Below are 21,200 nucleotides of genomic sequence, written 5' to 3' on the forward strand. Positions count from 1 at the left end.
ATATTTGAATTCTGGAGGATTCAGAGATGTGGATCTTAATGCAAGCTGCTATTTCTGTCTTACCATATTGTTGATAGAGCTATAGATATGCCCGTGTTGAATCCCATCCTCTTTAGCCCTCCGGGTGGTATTTTACTACTTTGCTTTGTGTCTAATGTGTATCATTTCATTCTGACTTTCACATTCAGGATAGAACTTCTTCATCATTTTCTGATACACAAAAGTAGGCATATTCCATCTCACTGTGCACAGTATTATCCAAAGAGTAATCTGTGTTTGGCTAAAACTCAGAGGATTCCCACAGTGAAGTCCTAACTTTAATCAATGGAGAAATCTCAGAAAACTGTTTAGAAGAAATGTACAGTTGATGAAAGAGCAAATACTGTAGACCCTTTGTCCAGAATTCTTACTTTTGTTTGAAAATGTTTTTAAGTAAGAGAGTTATATTTCAAATATATTTTCTTTCCCATAGAGTACTGTCTCCAAAACTCACCACTACAGGGCCTTTAAAATATTATTACACATAGACTACAGAAATACGACACAACATAATATTGATAACAGGAATAAATCAATAGGTGAAGAAACCAGCCTAGTTTTTATAACCAGAAAACAGCACTACTCAGAAAGATCATTTGTATCTTTATCCAGGGAAATTCCAAGAGTTGTGGAGCCTTATGGATATGCAATTAGAGGCAGATTTCCTCTCAGAAGAAAATCACAATTACAAATCCCCAACTGGAAAGTGGATATTTATTCATAATGAGAAAACAAGTTATGACATAGTTATACTAATTATCTAAATATTCTTCTATTTGGTTTGGTCCATATTCTGACCAAACTTTAAACATTGGGGTAGACCTATGTCCATCTGTAAAAATCACTGGTAACCATCTAGCCTAGTATTCTAGAAACAAGTCACTAAGAGAAGGACAGTCATTTGTGTCCACTTCAACTGTGTACAGGTTGAAGACACTTTACAATATGAATTTTATGGCATTGCTACTCCCTCTCCCTGAGATCCTCAGAAATCCCATTATATGTGTTTGTGGGGATGGAATGTACTGCAAGCTTTGCAGTACATGTTCTGCACTTAAATAATTTTTGATAGCAAATGAAAGAATGGATGCCCAAACTGTATTTTGCATTGAGGAATCTCATACAAACCAGTAACCCTCACACACCCGCTGTGTATTTGAAGAGGAGACTTTTTGAAGACAATAATTTTTTAAGACAACTGGTGAAGGGGTGCTGGTGAAAAAAAAGCTCCCTCTTTGTAGTCATTGTTGTTTTCTTTTCTCAATATCAGTCCTATTCACTTTGTTAGTGGGTGCATGCATATAGCCTCTCTTGCTGTCTTTGATAACTGGCTTCCCCAATTACTCTATATATGCAATATTGTTTTCAATGCCCCTGCAATTCATTGGGTATTTTGGTGTTGCATCAGTCTTTTTTATACTTATGTAAATACTGGTCTTTCAAGTCTCAGAATGTAGAACAACAGTTGACGACATGCATACATCTCTTCCTCTGAAAGAGCTCAGTTACCAACCTGCTACATATTAAAACTAATCTTGGTTACCCTTCGGTACACCTTTTGCGTTCTTCTTTGTATGTATTTCCTGTAACATGATATTTGTGTAAGAGCATGACCATTAGGTCAATGAAGTACTTTGACCTTTGTGGTGGAATCTACATGGCATTTTTACTCTCAGTGTTCTGCATTACCACTGTTATTTTGCTCCATTCACATCTGCATTTGCTTATTGTTCATCTGAATATCAGTGGCAAAAGGGAAAAATGTACACAGAAACACCATCTTTTTGTTTCAAGTAGTCATAGAACATAATTTTAAAATAGGCTTTGGAGTGGAACATGGTACAAAAATAGAGCAATAAAATATGGCAGAAACCCAACACATTTGCTGAACTAAGCTAGTCAAAACATATGAAGGAAAGGACATCTATTAATAGGTTTTAATGTTTTTCATGTAGTACTTTTATCTACCTATCCTATTATTTACTTAGGCAACTTCAACTGGTCCATCCAGGTTCAGCATCAAAAGGGCCTTGCAGGTCTTTGAAACACTCTTCAAGATGCCTAGATATTTGTTTCTTATGTGCTTTCTCCAGCACATGAGGAAGACAAATTTATCTCTTTATCTCCCTTGCTATTTCTCAAATCTAGAAAATAGTAGGTACACAATGCAGATTTGTTGGAAGAATCTCACCTTGGTCTGTTTATTAGTCATTAGACTCCACTTTGGGGCTGTTCTGTATTATACCCTTTTATTTGTTGTTCTGGATAGTTTTGTAGTGTTTTGTGACTTCCACTTCCACTTTGTTTTCTTTGTGTCCTTTTGATTGACTTTCATATAGCATAACACCATTTTCGGTCTTCGTAGCTTTCTGGACAGATGATTTCCATAGTAAATACATTCGAATCGAGATCTTTGAAGACTGCAATAGAACTAGAGGTGTCACTCACTCTGGAAAAAAATACTTCAAAATTATCCACAGGATTCAAGGGATAGACAGTTGATCTCTATTCACTAAATATTTTCCTATTAGTTTCTCATGGAAGTGGCTGATGGCATTATCTAACGAAAACGTCAAAAATAATTCAGAAAGCAAAACAAATTTAAATGTTAAAAAATCATGTAACAGAGTAAGGAGATAAAAATTTGTATAAATGTCTGCGAGTGGTGTTGTGATGAACACGAGTAATGATGAAAAAAAGAAGAATCAGGCATTAAGGAATTAAGTCAAAGTAGCTCATGAAATTTACTATAGCATGATGGTTAATAACTTGATTTTAAAATGTTTTAGTTTTGTTCATCAGCTATGCAAACTTAAGAAAATTACTTAAGCTTTTGGTAGATTCCTCCATCTTGTATTTTTGCTTTATTTGGTTAAATACTTAACCATACAGTACATGATTAAATACGGTGATGAATGTTGAAGCATTAGTTCCATTCTCAGTAAATGCCAGTAGTTACCAAGAGAGCTTGCTTAAACCATCGGTAAGCCTCTGTGCAAGAACTACAGAAGAAATAAGAAAAGGAGAATGGGAAAAAAGAAGTGTTAAGTAAACCTGATTCCAGTTTTCTGTATATTATGTTTGCTACAGCATTATCCAACCATCATGTAAACCAGGAAGTGGGGAAGTCAGTATAATTTCTAGCTCATGAGGGCTCATTTCAGTAAATGGAGCAGAATGTTTGCATTTTAGGAGCTGACTCTTAACCCTGGTCAGCTTAAATGGGTCACTGCAGATCCCTAGGAAATGAAGCATGGACAACACATAATCGATCTCTCTCAAGCAGTATCATTAACCCAATGAAAGTTCACTTCACCCATACCCTGATGAGTTTGCTTTAGGGCTCTTCTCTGTTGTACATCGTGTTATTGATGATCTGACTAGAAATCTCAAGGAAAAGTTCTGGTTTGTTCCTGTTGTTCCTCTTGGGAAGAATGGAGATGCTGGAGAGACTCTTTTTTCTGCCAGTTTCAAAATACAGTTTGCCCACAAGCTACAGACTATATCAGGATAGTAAAATGATAAACACTAATGATTGCTACCCCATATTTGCATCAAAATTCATAATGCAAAATGCATTTTCTGTGGCAAACCCAGCAACCCTGTTTGTGATTTCTTTGTGTAACATGAAGCAGGAGGCTGAACAAATAACCTCCCCCTAATGTTTAATGTTTAGGCTAGGCACTTGATTTTTGCTTTTAGACATGTTCAAAATGTTCAAAAGGACTGCTAAACACTATTTCTTGTTCTCCAAATACAATATTTTGAACTCTATTATTCTACCTTCATCTGCTCCCCATGTAATCTCATAGTATGGAGTAATTTAAAAGAAATATTGTTCCTATGTGGCTTTCTTGTTCTAACTTGAAACCAAATTCTGGGCTATTGTAAACTTTAGAAAAGCTACATCAAAAATCTGAAGACTTAGCTGTATTCACCACATAAATTTTGTAACATTTCTCAAAGTACTAAATTCTAATAGGCCATTTCTTCCATGTCCAAACATGGGTTCAACAATTCAATAGCTATTTTAGATGGCCAGGAGGAAGTATGATTGTATGAATCATTTCTCACTGTTAACTCTCAAGGCCTGTCTCCACTGGCTTAACTCTAGAAACAGAGTCTCAAGAGGAGGTTGTAAGAGTTTTGGGGTAAAATGATTTCCCCCACATAGTGTGTGTTTGGGCTGGTTAGAAATTCTCTTCCCTCTCCACAAAGTTCTGGCTTTCATTTGCATTTCTTGGTGGATTTGGGGATCCACAAAAGAAATTATTTGCTTTGATCGGTCTTAAGTCCAAATCTCTTAGGGCTTCTACCAATTGAAGTAGAATTGTAAGCCTCCTTTGGGCCTCTTTAGAACTAATTTCATAGTATGGAATAATATAGCAATAGAGAATTTATCTCCCCTGTTTAGTATTATGTCACTGTCATTATGAAGGGTTCCTGCCGGTTCATTTATGGTTTCATCTCTTTTGCAACTTCTATCTCTATTGCCATCTATTGATCTTGAATGATGGCAAGAGCAAATAATTCTTTCAGTATAATATTTAAAATCAAGTCCTGGGTATGTTTGGCCCACATCTGTAATCCTAGCTACTCAGGAGGCTGGGATCTGATGATCATGGTTCAAAGCCAGAGCAGATAGGCAGGTCCATGAAACTTCTATCTTCAATTATCCACTAAAAAGTTAGAAGAGACTGTAGCTCAAATGATAGAGAATAAGCCTTGAGCAAAAGGAGCTAAAAAGACAATTCCTAGGCCCTGATTTCAAATCCCAGTATCAGCACAAAAAATAGCATTATGTACAACTGCAGATACCATGTAGCTGATGACCAAAGAATCGAAGAATCTTCAGTTTTGGCCAAATATGTCACAAAATGAAACATCATCAGATTTCTCTAGGCTTGGCAAGTCTGGACTTCTTATTCAAACATGGAAGAAGAAGCTGTCTTTAAAATAAATGCATGGCCAGCCACCAAGGCAAAGCAGGATGGTTGCCATTTAAATGGAGATTGTATCTCTGCAAGAGCCAGTAAACTTTTTTTTTGGAAGGAAGTGTTCATGGAGGACTTGGTATCAACTTTGTATGTAAATGCATACTAAAAATAACCTATGCATTATGGATGATAGGTATATGGCTGTGTCTCAAGGATTTTGCAATCTAGTTGGGAAGCAAGTCCCTTACCTACAAAACATTTCATCCAAATGTCCATTTCCATTTCCAACCCATGTGTTTTGCTATATTTTTTTCCCGTAAGAGCCTCCAGACTAGCTGTCGGGGTGACAGACACTCTGCCTTATCACTAGCTCCATGTAGACCAACATATGGAAAAGTAAAAAAAGGATCTGCAGCCCAAACAATGGGCTTCTGTTGCTTGTTTCTGGGTGTTCTGTTGAGCTGGTGCTCTAACTGTCCCACTGATAATGTTTCCTTATCTTAAAAAGTGATGAAACCAAACATAAGTTAGAAAAGTGTCCAAGAGGAAAAAAGAAAAAAATGTGGAAAATATCCATGGTCTTAAATGATATGTTTTCATTGAAAATATTTGCAGATCAAGAATATATGAAATATATGCCTCTCCTTTGAATGCTTTACCTTTCAATACAGACAAGTTTCTTAATCAAAGAATTAGTCATGTCAGCAGGTAACAAATGAGCACAAAGTGACTGTTTTGGAGAAAATACTCCTTTGAACAATTTTAGTATCAGAACTATAAATGATCTTGTTTTTAATAAAATCTTATTTTGTATATTGTGTCTATTTGGATCATTCTTTCCTATAGTCCTCAACCCAAACTACAGAATCCTAGTTTTGAGCTGATTATGTTATTCTGCATCCAGTGTTTGGCTCTCTGTCCTGTGGTTTGGTCTAGGTCCTGTGTATTTGGCAGAGAGGCCCAGTATCCTGACCAGTCTCTGCCTTCAGATATTTCCCCAGAACGTGGCAGATGTCCCCAGGCCCAGTGAACACTATCGTTTGGTCCTTTAAGATTCTGTAAGTTTGGCCAAATGTCTGATGTCCATATGGCATTTTTTTTCAGCTCTGATTAGATAAACAGACATCCTTTCTCTGGAAACAAAATTCTGACTTCATCTTTTGTACCACTGATTTAGCACACTGGTGCAGATGAGAGAGTCTCTGAATTCACAAGATCAGCATTGGAAAACTCCAGAGGGGACCAAGATGACAGCCTCTGACATAGGCAGGCATGGAAGAAGGTATTAATTATCCATGACTACAAGCAATTCTATGTGTACATTTTCCACCTGCTGGGCCTGAGTCTGTGATCCTTTGACTTCACCCACTGTAGAAATCTCTCAAAGTCATCATCTTTGTGAACATTCTTTCAGCATGTGCCATGTGAAAACACAGGGAGAGATGCTAGTTTTCAAAGAGCAAAAAGTAGATCTTCCAGCCTCTAGAGACCCACAGGGAAGGTGAGAGAAGAGGGAAGAAAAATAGAGAGAGACAAACAGCACTGTACTTAGTATCATTCTGTTGATGGAAATAATATGGGCTGCAAGGTTTTAGGAGAGGAATTAACTTCCACCTGAGTATGTGAGTTCACATGCATTTGAATTTCTTATTGGAACAGACTACATTGTCCTTGAGATCAAATGCTTCCGTGCAATGCAATGAGCCCTGGTAAAGCAGAAATCTATAGGGTTTAAACAAAGTGGGGTGCCGATGAGTTGGAGTTGTGTGCTATTTTTTTATAGAAATGAGAAACTAGAATTCTAGAGGCAGCCAGCCTGTCTTAATGTGTGTTAAGCTGGGTTGTGAGGGAGCCATGTAGATGAAGTTGCTGAGGCTCTTGTTTGCAAAGGAAAGCCTTGACTGATAAGGAAAACAGTGAGGCTGCAGGCTCCTGCTTTGAACTGTGCAGATGCAAGATGTGCAAAGAATGTTACAAGCCCCCTGCTTTGACACAGATAAGAGAAACAGAGAGAAGATAGAGCCTTGAGTCAGAAGGCTGAGAGCTTGGAGAAAGGCAATGCTTTTGCATTTCAACAAGCCAGGTTTTCAGCAACTAGAATGTAGAAATAGGGAGATGAAGAAAACCAGTAAGAACTATAGTTTAATAGAAGGGGGGAAGGTATAAGCTAGTATAGGAAAATCCAGGAATCCAGAGAATCAACTGACCTTCTAAAAGAATCAGTCTTGCCTGGAGAGCTCATAACAAGGAGAAGAATATGAGCTATGAACTTTCTGGACAATCGAAACAGACTCCACCTGGCTACAATCTAATAAACCCCAAAGGCAATAGTTTCCAGTTGATCTGTCAGTTCTTAATAAAATTTGATTATGGTAAAATTGAATTGGTAATCACCCAGAAATTGACCCCTGACTAGACTTCTTCAGGTTGTCTCAAAGGATCAGTGTCCCCCATATGACATACATTTCTAGGGGGAGGACAAGAACCAAAATAGGTTGATGCTTTTTGTTAATGTGAAGGAAGCTGGTACAATTGGGGAGATAAAAATTCTTCAAGCACTAAGATCATTCTGTGCTGGCCCATGCATGATGGTGGAGCTGTTAGTAAAATTTTAACTTGTTAAAAATGCTTTCCTATCAGAATTTTAAAGGACACCAACCAAACAGCTGAACAAAAAGAAAAGGCAAGCACCGGAATTATAAAAAAAATAAGCAATCACATATTTTGAATAAAAAAGAAATGCACCTCCCTTCAGAATGTTTGGAGAATAATGAAGTGTATTTTTGCTGATAGACAGCTATTAAAGGCACCTCTAAATCCATCTACCATAAGAATATTTCTTTGCCAGTCCTCTTGTAAAGAGGAAAATTGAATGAATTTGGTAAATGTAAAACTTGCAATGTGTTTTCAATTGCAGAGCATGACACTTTCATCCCCAAATTTGGATGAGATAACTTTTAATTACAGTAATAAGAACCACATGGGAAAATGATTGATGTGACCGTGATGTGTCCTAGTTCTTTAATACTCTTTTATAATTAGCAGCAAAAGAATGCTTTATCTGCTGGGAAAAGAGATGAGCTTTTTGGAGTGGCAACGCTCACTACACTACCGGGCGGATCATTTACGAAGAGTCCCCGAGGCAAAGATGAGATGCCCAAAATGAAAATCATTTCTTTCTTTCTCTTCCCCCCCCCCTCTCTCTCCCTCTCTTTTCTTTCTTCCTTTCTCAGCAGTCCTAGGACTTGAATTCAGGGCCTTGGCACTGTCCTTGAGCTTTTCCAAGGCTACTACTCTACCACTTGAGCCATAGCACCATTTCTGGCTTTTTCTGTGTATGTGGTACCAAGGAATGGAACCCAGGACTTAGTGCATGCTATGCAAGCACTCTGCTAGTAGACCACACTTCCAGGCCTGGAGATCATTTCTTGCCATCATGGCTTTTCTTATGTCACTTGATGTAAATTACAACAAACAGCCATTTGTTTTTATGTCTGTTGGACTGGTTTGGGCTGGTATTGTTCAAACTAGGAAAATCAAGAAGGTTAAAAAGATGCCACATCTGTGCTCCAGGCCTGGAGGTCTACCTGCACAGGTAAAGATGAGGAAATGAAATGGCAGATGTGTGGCAAGGCAGAAAAGGAGCCAAGGACATGGCAGAAATGTATAGAAAGTGTTTGTAGACCATAGAGACTAAAACAACAAGGTCAATAACTGGAATTTTTGGCTTAGGACAAAGCTAGAATTGGCAATATAAGAAAAAAGAATTGGAAAGAAAGAGAAATCTAAGTAATTAATCAATGGGATGAAGCATCATATAACCATTCTGTTCAATTTTTTTAAAGGATGTGCTTTTATAAATTGTGTGTGTGTGTTTTTTTTTCCAGTCTTGCGCTTGGGCTCAGGGCCTGTTCACTGTCCTTTGGTTTTGTCAAGGCTAGCATTCTACCACTTGAGCCATAGCACCACTTCTGGCTTTTTTCTATGTATGTGGTACCAAGGAATCGAACCTAGGTCTTCATACATGCTAGGCAAGCACTCTACCATTAGGCCAAACTCCCAACCCCCATTCTATTGAATTTTAAAGAGTCAGAGAGTCTATAAATAACAGATTTACCTCTTCACCATCCCTCCTATATTGTGGCAATGTGAATGTTCAAGATTTTGTCTGAAACCTAACTAAGCCTCTGCGTTCTTATTGATAATATAGGGATGAAAACTCCTTAACGTTTTCAGTACAGAAAACAAGATTCATTATGGAAAAGTATCTGGCAGATAGCAATAGATGTTCAATACATGTTGTTTTCAAAACACTGTACAATTCTTCCTTGACCAGAGATTTGAAAGGAGCTTTAAAAAAATCATGCCTTATTTCTTATGTCAGAGTACCAGTCCCATTCAAAAGAGTTTGAAGGGAAAGCACTGACAATAGCTGGATTCCACATTTTAAATAAATTTAATAAATATAAAATAAAATAAAGGCACTGGAAAATAATGAACTTATGAAAGCTGTACTATGAAAGATACACTGAGAGAAGAGGCTTTGAAAGACTTTTGTTGATGATAGAGTATATTCAAATAGGCAAAGTCTTGCTTCATTCATCTCCAGGGCTGGGAGGGTAACCTTTTAGAGGAATAATGCTTGCATAGAAGTGACACGTAAAACCAGGGAGAAATAGATGGAAAATAGGGCCTAATTGGTTGACTGAGACTGTACTGCACATAGTTCCTGATCAGACCAGGCTAGATCAATGCCAATGAAGGAGAAAAGCCTTGCTTACATGCTGAGTGGAATACAGTTCTCCAAGATGAGAACTTTGTATTTAGCACACTATTCTGCGAGTATGTGGGGGAGATCTGAAAAGGGCCTGTTCCAGACCTTTCAAATGTATTACTATCCAAAGAAAATGTCAAGCTTTCTTAACTCTTCTCGTAGATAATGACCTGCAGGAGTCACGCTGCCAAGCTCTGCAAGAGAAAGGAAATACTAGAAGAGGCAAGCCAGCACAGGCTACCCCATAGGGGAAGAGACCTATTCAATTATCTTTGTCCATATACCACCTGATCTGTTGCTTGCTTGGCTACTGATTATCTTCAGTGGGATTTGTGGTTCATGCATTTCTGGGAGCCAGACTGCCTTTTTATGCGGGTGGTATTATCAAAGAACAAAAAGTGTTGGTTTGCCCAATGTAAGAAAAAGAGAATGAAGGTTTAGCTCAGTGACATAAATGCCCTGTATCATCATGAAGTTCCTAACTTTCATGAAAGAAACTGGTAGTTAATTTGTGGTTTAGAATGTCTAGTGCTCCCTCAATTGGTTTTCTTATTAACCTTCTCAAACTATTCTTTCTTGCTGCTTTTTACTGAGCAGACTAACTTCTGCTCGTCTATATATACACAGAAACACACACACACACACACACACACACACACACACACAGAGACACGCATGCACGCGCATGCGTGCGCCCCTGGGGCATATGGTACTATATACAATAAGTAGTCAAGATTGATGGCATAAAGTACAAATTACCTAAGAACTAACTGTATCATGTTAAATTGAGTAAGCTCCAGTTCTGTAGGATCTAAGATAGGAATCAGTAATTAAATATTGTTGATGGTATTCTGATACTTCATGCTTAAGCATGAAGGGGGAAAAATTCTGAGGGGAAAGATTCATAGGAGTTTCTGAGGCATTTTTATAACCCTTACTACCAGGTACAGGGCTATCTATTCATATGATCATGCAGCCCTCAAGGCGACATCTTTGTCCACACTTAAAACAAATATATTTCTTAATTCTTCTCTTCATTTTGCACTTTGTCCTTGCTTTTCTTCCATGGACTCTCTTTTCCCCATTTTTCACCTGGTGTTGAATATTTTATTTGTCTGAGATTTAGGGTTTAATTCTAGACCATTTAGATCCGTTTGAGTTTTAGCCAGCAGAGAACTGCTCCAAGACTAACTTCATCTCCTAAAGATTACTGACTTGATGGAAATTTGGAAGCATAAAAAGAACTATGGAAAATGTTTTGACTTGTACTTTTCCAACTGTTTTAGTCTTGCCAACTGAAGAACAGTGGGAGTGAGACAAAAGTAAATCCCTAGTGAATATAACTCCATCCAACCCATCCTTCTCAGAATTGTATCAATTTATATATCATGTTAGTCAACAGATTTATTGAGCACTTACATAGGCTATGTAATATGCTGGGAGTTAGACAAACTTTGTAAGATAGTCTTTAATTGATCTGGACTGATCTGGACTGAATATACATTTTAACAAGCCCATTGGTAGAGTGATGTAAGGACCAAATTTTTACCAAAATCTGGTTAGTGATAATTTAGTTTTCCAAAACCCAAATTTGTTTGCAAAATGGAAAGATGAAAAGTACAGAATGTTAAATTCTTTTTCGTACTTATATCTAGTCATGTCTTGAGCCTAATTGGTAGACACTGAGAATGTGTTGATAACACATATCCATTTGTATTAATTGCCCTCAAATGAAGCAGGTTAATGATAATTATACAATTTTGTTCTCCTGGTTTCACCAATCCTTTTCTGGCCAAATTGTCCATCAATATGCTATAAGATTACCAAAATTAAAAAAAAAACATGCAGTGATTGAGAAGTAAACAGAGAGCGAAGGAGAGCAATGTTTCCATCTGACTTAGTGGTGAAGGCCGCTGATTTGGGCAACTTATGTAACTCTCTTTGCTCATGAGCAAAAGCAGCCTTCTCTATTTAGTCTTGGCACTGGTTTCGAATGTTCTTTCCCTTTGCCTGTAATTAGAGTGTTGATTCGAGTTCCTAACAAAGTGTTTAAAAGGTACAGTACACTCTGGGCCTGCTGAAGGAAAAGAGAAGGCTCTGGTCTTTTCAGCTAGTCTCTTGGATTGGACATGGAGAACTTCTGGATAAAATTTTTAAAATGCCCCAAGCAAAATGCAGTCTGTATTTTCAAATCTTGGGACAGTTGTTTGGCATAGACATCATTTCAGTCCAAGAACCTGCTCAGATAAAAATATAATGGTGTTAATGAGGGGGATTGGGGGAAAATTTTGCATTCACAGCATTATCTTGGAGTTCTAGAGTCATGAAAGTAAATCTGATTAAATGAAAGAGCTTTGACCTTTAAGAATCTCACTCTTAAGATTATTGTTATCTATGAGTGATTGTCCCCTCAGTTCAGGCATCTGATTGTAGTGCAAACAGTTAGCCAGAGCTCATCACTTTACTGGTGGTTTATGGCTGATGTCTATTTGGATTGGCGGAATGTGTATTCTGATCAGTTTATGGAACTTACTGAGCTTCACAGTTTCTCAACATCATTCTTTCAACTTGTGACTATGAAGATAGATGCACTCGTGAATCTCAGTTATTATGAGTGAGCAGGCCCTGCTGGATTACTCTCATTGAGGGAATCCTAGACTTCACAAAACAATGTTCTCTTGCCATCTACTCTACTGTAATTTAAATCAGGCCAACCTAACTTATTTACATGCTTCAACATCTGAGCACATTAGTTATTCTTCACATGTTTCCCACCAGAGTTAGTTTTATGAAATTTCTCCCTTTAACTTCCTTTTATTTGGAAACTGTGATTCTCATAACCCCCTGGTCTAAAACTGACAAAGGACCATGGCAATGACAAACAAAACAGAAATAGTCCCTGTTCGCATGGAGTTTCCATTCTAGTAGCTTGAATCAGATTACAGCATCTAAATATTTCTATTGCCACCACCAGGAAGTGTGCTAGTACATGACTTCTATTGCTGCAGTTGTTGCTGGTACTGTTTCTGCTTGTGCTATGATTCACTAATATTTATCACTCAATGCTTTACAGGCAATATTTTAAATTCATAATCAATGTACTCTGTTCAATAAGGTGATGAAACAGGCACTAGAATCAAACTGATTTTGCATATTGGGAAAACAAATTGCATAGATCTTATGTAACTTATTCAAGGTTATGAAGTTAATTAACATTAAAGCCTCAATTAAAATTCAGGCAGTCTCAGTCCAGAGCCCATGAAGATATAGTTATTGCCTGACAAGAGACAATATTGAGTAAATACAATTTTAATTTCTAAGTAACTAAATATGGTGGTGGATATATGCGGTGTCCTCTGTTAATGGTTGAGAGTGAGAGCTGAAATCACTGAATTTCTGAGAAAGATCTTAAAGCTCAGAGAAAAAAAACCCAGAACAAGTTTCTTTAGCAATATCTATGAATGAACGTTATTTATCTCAAGGCTGATTTGGAGATACTTGTCATTTCATGACAATTATTTTACTCAGAAGTTTGACTCTCTAGACTTTTTTTTGTTCTGGAATCACTGAAACACACTTTCCTGTAGTTTCCATCTCACATATAGAATAATACAAAACAACCTTACTCAATACTCAGGCGGTACTGGGGTTTAAACTTTAGGCTATGTAGTTGTTTGGTAACCTATTTCCTCTCTCTCTCTCTCTCTCTCTCTCTCTCTCTCTCTCTCTCTCTCTCTCTCTCTCTCTCTCTCTCTCTCTCTGTCTCTCTCTCTCTCTCTCTCTCTCTCTCTCTCTCTCTGCTAGGGCTTGACCTCAAGGCATTGAGCCCTCACTTAGCTTATTCACTCATGCCTGTTGCTCTACTTCTTTTCTTATAGGCCATTTTTTAAAAATATTATTGAGAGATTTGCCCCACAGTTATGATTTGTAATGTATGTATAATTTTGGTCTTCACAGACTCCACTTCCTTTTTAAAGGAATTAAAATACAGCTAATGATTAAAATTGGGAGATTTTATCCATAAATGAATAGGTCTCCATTTCCTCATGACTTATTTCCCTATCAAAAAAATAGAAGAGAAAATAATTTTTAAGGAGGTATCATAATTCATTTTCTGTTGCTATAATGGAATACAAGAGGCTGCATAATACCAAAAGAAATGAAGCTCTCAATTCTAGTAGTTGGTACTTTCAAACAGCATGGTACTCAATCTGGGGTGGAACCCCTGGATATATATATATCCTGGATATATATATGACATGGCAAAAGAGCAGAAAAGAAAGCAAAGGCAGGCAAAGAAAGCTCACAAGACAAGAAAGGGAACAAGGGACTGCAGTGAGACTGATCCACGGTCACTTTTTTTACAGCATAGCATAGCAAGTTGCTCTTATGGGAATGGATCCATTCATGTATGGCATATCCTACTCTGAGAAACCAGCATTAACTTCTCAAGTATATTGGTGACCCAGCCATTTTCCACTAGGACTTGTCTCTGAAATAACCCACCATCTTTCAATAGTACATTGGAGACCCAGCTTCCAAAACATGGAACATTCAAACCATAGAAGAAGGACAAAACCATCCTTTGTTTCCAACCTTCACAACTCACATTCTTTATACTACTGGCATCCTGTAGGCTTTTGAGTTCATGAACTGGACTTTTCACTGTGCTTTTCCTCTTTCAGTTTCTTCCCATTTTTCTTAACCTCTTGGGACTTCTTTAGTCTTTTCATATACTTTCTCCAGGTATGTTTCCATGCAATTCCCAGAAGGCATGTCTTTCACTTAGCATATTAGCATTGGATTTCAACTTCTAGTCATTCCCTGCTGTTCATCAACTAAACTATTTTTTCTACTTAATCACATGTTACAAGTCAAGATAAAATGTGGCAACTCCCCCCCCCCACACACACATACTTATAAAGATGAGATAAGGAGACTAGTCATCAAGATATGGCAAAGGCCAGACCAGGGTCAGATCTCAGAGAAAAATAAAATGTGCAATTTCCCTGAGATGGCAACCTGAGATCCCAACAAGGTGTGAGAGTATCATCAACCCAAATTAGAATCTCCAGAGAACATCTTCAGGCATCGTATTTTTAGAAAGGAAAAAAGGGGTCTTTAATAACTATAACTGGGTAAGAGCTCATCTTTATAGCCCATTATATTGATAGAAAGAGCATATAATGACCCCTCATTAAAATCTAAAACCTCCAATTATTTTATTATTGTTATTTAATATCCATTGAATTCTAGCTTTAATTTTACCCAGTTGGTCCTACAAATGTAATTGTCTTGGTTGATGTAGAATTTAATTTAGGCTTCTTTTTGGCCTAATATTTAAAAGAAAAATCCTTATGATTTAGCAATTCCTTACTTTTCCCAAACATACCAGCATATATACATATATACACTATACACACATACTACACTACCAGAGACACATAAATATGTTTCTTCTCTTAGTACATCTGATTGTTTTCTATTATTTGGTAAGAGAAAAAAGCAAAACAGCTTTGTGTAAGAAGAAAGAGGAAAAATGACTCCAGTCAACATTGGAATTGGATTCCTTTAGCTCTTTTTACATCTAAAGGGAGAATTAGAACTGTAACAGAAGTGTTTTGTTCAAAAGTAGAAGCAAGTCAAATTCCCTCTATTTCAACATTAATTACTGGTTAATTAATACATTTCAAGGAAAAGAAACTAAGATGTGAACTACATGCTTCCAAATAAGAGCTGACTCAGTAGCGCCTACTACCGTCACCATGGGGTATGGAAACAGTTTGTCTTAGCCTGAGACTTTAGCTTTCAGTAGAAGCTGAATTTCTATCTCCTAAGGTATGTGTATATGGGGGGGGGAGGGTAATACATATACACACATCTTATGTATGAGACACAATGTATGTATATATATACATGTAAGTTAATTTAAATGTGAAGCCACACTTGTCTATAGTTAAATAGTCCTGACTACTTATAACATAATAGTAAAGGTGGTGGTCATAGTTTTTGGAGTGACTATTATGCATCCAAAGTGTTTGAGTCAAAGTCAAGAGGGCGTTCACACTATCTGTCTTCATGAAGTTTCAGGACCAGAAGTCTCTATACAGTCATGTTAAGACATCATGTTCAAATATCTAGCCATGCTGTAGGCCTGTTATGTCTGTATAAGCATCTGAGATCAAAGTGACCCCAAAGAGTAGTCCATGTTGTTGCATAGAAATCATATTATTAGCTTCAGCCTCACCATCCAAATGCTGACTATTTTCTAAAGGAGGTTTAAAGCTATTTTTTAAAGGATATTCAAAGCTCTAAGAAATGAAAGAAACCTGTGTCCAAAATATGTAGAAAGTTTCTACTTTCTACTTTCTTTCTTCTTCCACACAACTGTTAGCTTTCTTCTGTTCCTGACAAACCCTGGACATCTATTTTGAAGGACAATTCTAAGCTTTCACCTGCAGATTGCATAGAATTCCAGCAACCTCATAAATACCTGGGGAAACAAATTAGATCAGATCCGAGCAGTGGATTTTTTCTCAATCTCTCAAATATATTTGTTTTATTTGTTTTGTTCTCTTGTTTTATCTCTTTTCACTAATGAACTATGAGTTAAGACACAAAAAAGAAATTGAAGGAGAAAGTGTGAGCATGTGTTGGGAGAAAAATCTGTTGGGTTCCCTTCAGTGTGAATGGTTTTCTTTATGTATCAACAGCTGGTTGGAAGAACATGGATAAAGATGAAGAAGAGCATCTAATATCTACAGATACACGTCGTCAGAATACTATATTTTTCTCTAGTCCCAGACCTTCAACTCAGGGTCTGAGCCTCTTTGTGATCAAGACTAGTGCTCTACCATTTAAGCTTCAGAAGTACAACTTCCCACTTTTTGTGAGTTGTTTATGGGAGATCAGAGTTTCATGGTTTTTTTCTGTCCTGGCTGGCTTCAAATCATAATCCTCAGATCTCCGCCTCCTAAGTAACTAGGCGCAGGTGTGAGCAATCAGCATCCAGCTAGAATACTGGTTTTGTTTTTTGGTTTTCCTGGTTGTGGAGCTTGAACTCCGGACTTGGGTGCTGTCCCTGAGCTCTTCAGCTCAAGGCTACTGCTCTACCCTTGAGCCACAATGCCACTTCCAATTTTCTAGTGGTTAATTGGAGGAGATAAGAGTCTCACAGACTTTAGTGCCTGGGGTGGGTTTAAATCATAATCCTCAGATCTCAGCCTCCTGAGTAGCTAAGATTACAGGCACCAGCCACCACTCCCACCTAATACTATTATTTTTAAAGTGATATATGCCATGACATTTTCTGTATGTGGGTTTTATAGAACTCTGTAAAATATGACATTATTAATGAAGTTATTGGAATAACATACACTGCAATTCGTTGATGAACTTTATAGTAAAATTACATGTAACCGAAGTTACATGTAGTTTTTAGATACATATTGAAGTACTTAAATATTTATTTAAATAATATATTTAAAATGTTTAGTGATGTGAGTCACAGTATGTTCAAATAGTATTGCATCAAATTGAGAACTGTAATAGGGATGAAAAAAACACTGAATGAACCAAAGGCAAAGTACTGCATATTTTATGCATTTTAAACAAGAACTTTTATAAAGTAGGTTTTGCTAGAACATAATTCACCCACTTCAAGTGCATAATGCAAGCATTTTTGTTAAATTAACTAAATTGTATAATCATTACCATGTCAAATTTGAGATATTTTCTTCATCCCAATATCATATCATGCTTATGTACTGTGAGTTTTTATCCCACCCTCAGTCCTAGGCAAGAATAAAGCATTTTTATCAATATATTTGACTTTTCTGGATATTTGATATAAATGGAATTATACAGTACCTATCTCATGTTGCTGTTGTTTTCTTTTTCTAACTTGGTACACGCTTTGAAGTTCATCTTGTCAGAATATTTATCTATATTTTCCATTTTATTGCTGCATAACATTCTGCTGTGTAGGCATAGTATATTTTGTCAATCCACTCACCAACTGATAGAAATTTAAATTGTTTCCAATTCTGACTATTCTGAGTAATGTTGTGAGATTTGTGAGTACTATGCAAGTCTGGGTGATTGTATATCTTACTTTCTTTTGGAAAGATAGCTGGAGTAAAAGTTCTGAGTTACATGAGACAGCAAATTGTAATGGGAGATGAACCAAAGTCTTTGAATTCAGAAAGTTTGCAGTTTTAGGCACATCTCTTAAATTATACAGTGATTCTCTATATAAGTATTTTTATCTATATAAAGGAGACATAGTATACATCACTTTGGGTTATAAGTAGATGTAAATGATAAATATAAGCAAAATTCTCAATCTACAGCCAGGTACTTAGAAGTTAATATTTGGTAGCAACTGTTGTGGAAACATTATAATTAGAGGGAAAGTATTGTGAGTAATAGCACCGGGAGTGTGTCCTAGTGGCAGAGTGCTTTTCTTGCAAGCCCTCTGTACCCTATATACAGAAAAAGGCAGAAGTGGTGTTGTGGCTCAAAGGTTAGAGCACTAGTCTTGAGAAAGCCGAAGGATATTGCCCAGGCCCTGAGTTCAAGCCCCAAAACTGGCCAAAAAAAGGAATTATAAATAATTTTATAACTGCAAATGCACAAAATAACTTATTTTTCAAACTAGCTTAATCATTTACTCACAGTGTTAATGAGCAGATATTTAACCTTAATAAAATTTAAATTTCCTAATCTATAATCTACCTTCCAAGGTTGCTTGAAAAGTTTAGTAGGACCATATGGTCAGAAGAAACTAGCACAAGCCTTGAGGGTGTAGCCAAATGATAGAGTCCTTGACTAGCATGCACAAGGCTCTGGGTTCAATCCCTAAAATTCCAAATAAGGAGTGGTAGCAATTTGAAGAAGATACTGAAAAAGGTGAGCATCAGAATACTAGAATTGTAATAGAAATTACACCTAATATTTACTGGATATTCATTCATTTATAAGGTACTAAGATGAGAATGTTATATACAATTGCATGGATTTATCTAAATAATACATTATTGAGAGAATCATATGTTGATAGACTCTCCTTTTCATGCATAAGCATACTTTGGTTTGTAGAAATTGAGTGGCTACATAAGAGAACCAGTCGCCAAGACCACAATCTCAACTAATGTCCCATTGTCTACATAGCAATGAAGTCAACTCACCTGAAAGTCCTGTTGGCTGTATGAAATGTGATTTCAAAAACGAACGCACTGCTTATCAAAATGAATTCCAGGAGGTGTAAACAAGTCTGGGGAGGAAGGAGAATGGAGAAAGTAAAGATGAGCAACTGTGGTCATTACATTCAATGTAAAAAAAAATCATATTAAACCTGATTCCACTCCCCGAGCATCTTATCCATGTAGAATCTGATTTTATGGGGTTCTTCCTCATGTTTTAATTGCATAAAAATCTGGGAGTTTATACAGTTCACGCTAATGAAAAATTGTGGAAAGGTGGACTTTCAGGCTTCCGTGTTTACTGTTGAGATGTAAGTGAGGCCTTCATTAACCCTAGGCTGACAGATTCTTTGTTCAAAACTTCTATGCCCTGTTTCTATAGAATCAGCAGTCTAACAGTCCCTGTCATTAGCATTCCTGATCTCTCCACCATGAACCACTCACTCATTCAAATCTGTCAAAGGTCTCACCAACTCTTCATGCCGTGAGTGAAAAACCTCTGTGTTCAAACCATACCGAATCTCTTCCTTCTCTTTCCAAACTAATTCTTAAAGTACCAAATGGTACAATGAGTCAGTCTCTCACCAATTCCCCTGAGGGAAGGGAAGCTAAAAACACCACAATAGAAGCTTCCAATTTCCACTATTAAAAGGGCTGGAAAACAGAATCCCAGTATTTCTTAGTAACCCCTCTTAAGACACAGCTAATTTTGACAGTGGGTGTTCTGTCACATTGGATTTTCAAGAAGTCACTCTGTGACAGGTATGTCAGGTATTTGAAAAAGCAGATTGGAAAGTGAGTTGACACTGCTGAAATTTCACAGACCCTGAAGGGGTCCAGCATTTTACTAAACCTCTGAATCCTAATATACAAAGCGATGACACTGTAACGGGAAGTGTGTATTTGAAGCCCTGCGAGGCCTTGGAGTTACAAATGTTAGCTAGTTGCTGGCATAAGTCTACTTCTAAGTAGTACAATTTTTTTAAAAAAGGCAACAACCTTTTTTTCCTTATTTCCTCATTTTCCTTTTCCTAGGTGTAGTTCTTTGTTTTACCAATTATATTTAGCTACACAATTTAAAAGTGGTAAAATAGGTGCCAATGTTGCTAATGACATAATTATGAGAGCACAAGGCAGCCATGAGATGGATGAAAAGACTAACTTGTTCCAATTAGAAAGGAAAAAAGGGTCCTGCAGCTAGGCTCTGCTCTTCACTGTCCTGGATCTCCACTTAAAGGGCATAGTCTCACAGCTGGCATTTTTCAGGGCATGACTGCAAGCTTTGGAAAGCCTGTCTCACCAGAAGGATTAAGAGAATGGACAGGAGCATGAGTTAGTGTATCCTGGGAAGAAATTCCCTGGTCTCAGATGAAAACTTAGGGCCTCCTTCAAAATTGTTTCTTCTGATCCTGACAGCCTGTGCAGCTCTGTCAATTTTAAATCCTGTAGAACATACTAGAGAGAAATCTGCTCAATGTCACTTTCATCGCTAATATGTCGCATTATCTGAAAAAAGTTTTTAAAACAGGTGTTTCCCCAGTATTTTAGGAAGCATAGGGCTAAGTAGATGCTATCCCTTTTCAAAAGGTTATGCTCCCTCAGCACGAAAAAGCTGGGTAACACTGGGGGCTGTGCATTTCATAGATTTGTTTGGCCTCCTCTTAAAAAGAATAGTTCCTTCTGTTTTTCTTCCTTCCTTTTCTCTTCTTTCCCCTCTCGTTTCCCTCTGCTTCTTTCAGATGCACTGTTTTGGGTGGTGAAGGAGCTGGTCCTGAGGCTTGAACTCAAAGCCTAGGTGCTGTCCTTGAGCTTTTTGGTGCTCAAGGTAGAGTCTCTACCACTTGAGTGACAGCTCTACCTCTGGCTTTTTGGTGGTTAATTAGACATAAAAGTCTTAAAGCCTTTCTTGATTGGCTGACTTTGAACTTCAATTGATTCTCAGATCTCAGCCTACTGAGTAGCAAGGATTACAGGCGTGAGCCTGTTATAAGAATTGTTGTAACTTAAACAGAGAGAGGCAAGGAAAATGGTGACACTGTCCAAAAAGAAGTGTACTCATTACCTGATTTATATAGCTACAAGCCCTGTGTGTATCACCTTCATAAAAACAATGACATTTTTCATAACTTTAACTTAAATGTTACACAGAGAGTAAGATTGAAATGCATGGGTAAAATAAAAGAAATTTAAAATAAGGGGCAGGAGTTTGGCCTCCTTGGCCTACTTGTAGAGTGCTTACCTAGCACG

The sequence above is a fragment of the Megascapheus bottae genome, chromosome 6 (assembly GCF_031878675.1).
Source record: "Megascapheus bottae isolate mThoBot1 chromosome 6, mThoBot2.hap1, whole genome shotgun sequence".
NCBI classification, from domain to species: domain Eukaryota; kingdom Metazoa; phylum Chordata; class Mammalia; order Rodentia; family Geomyidae; genus Megascapheus; species Megascapheus bottae.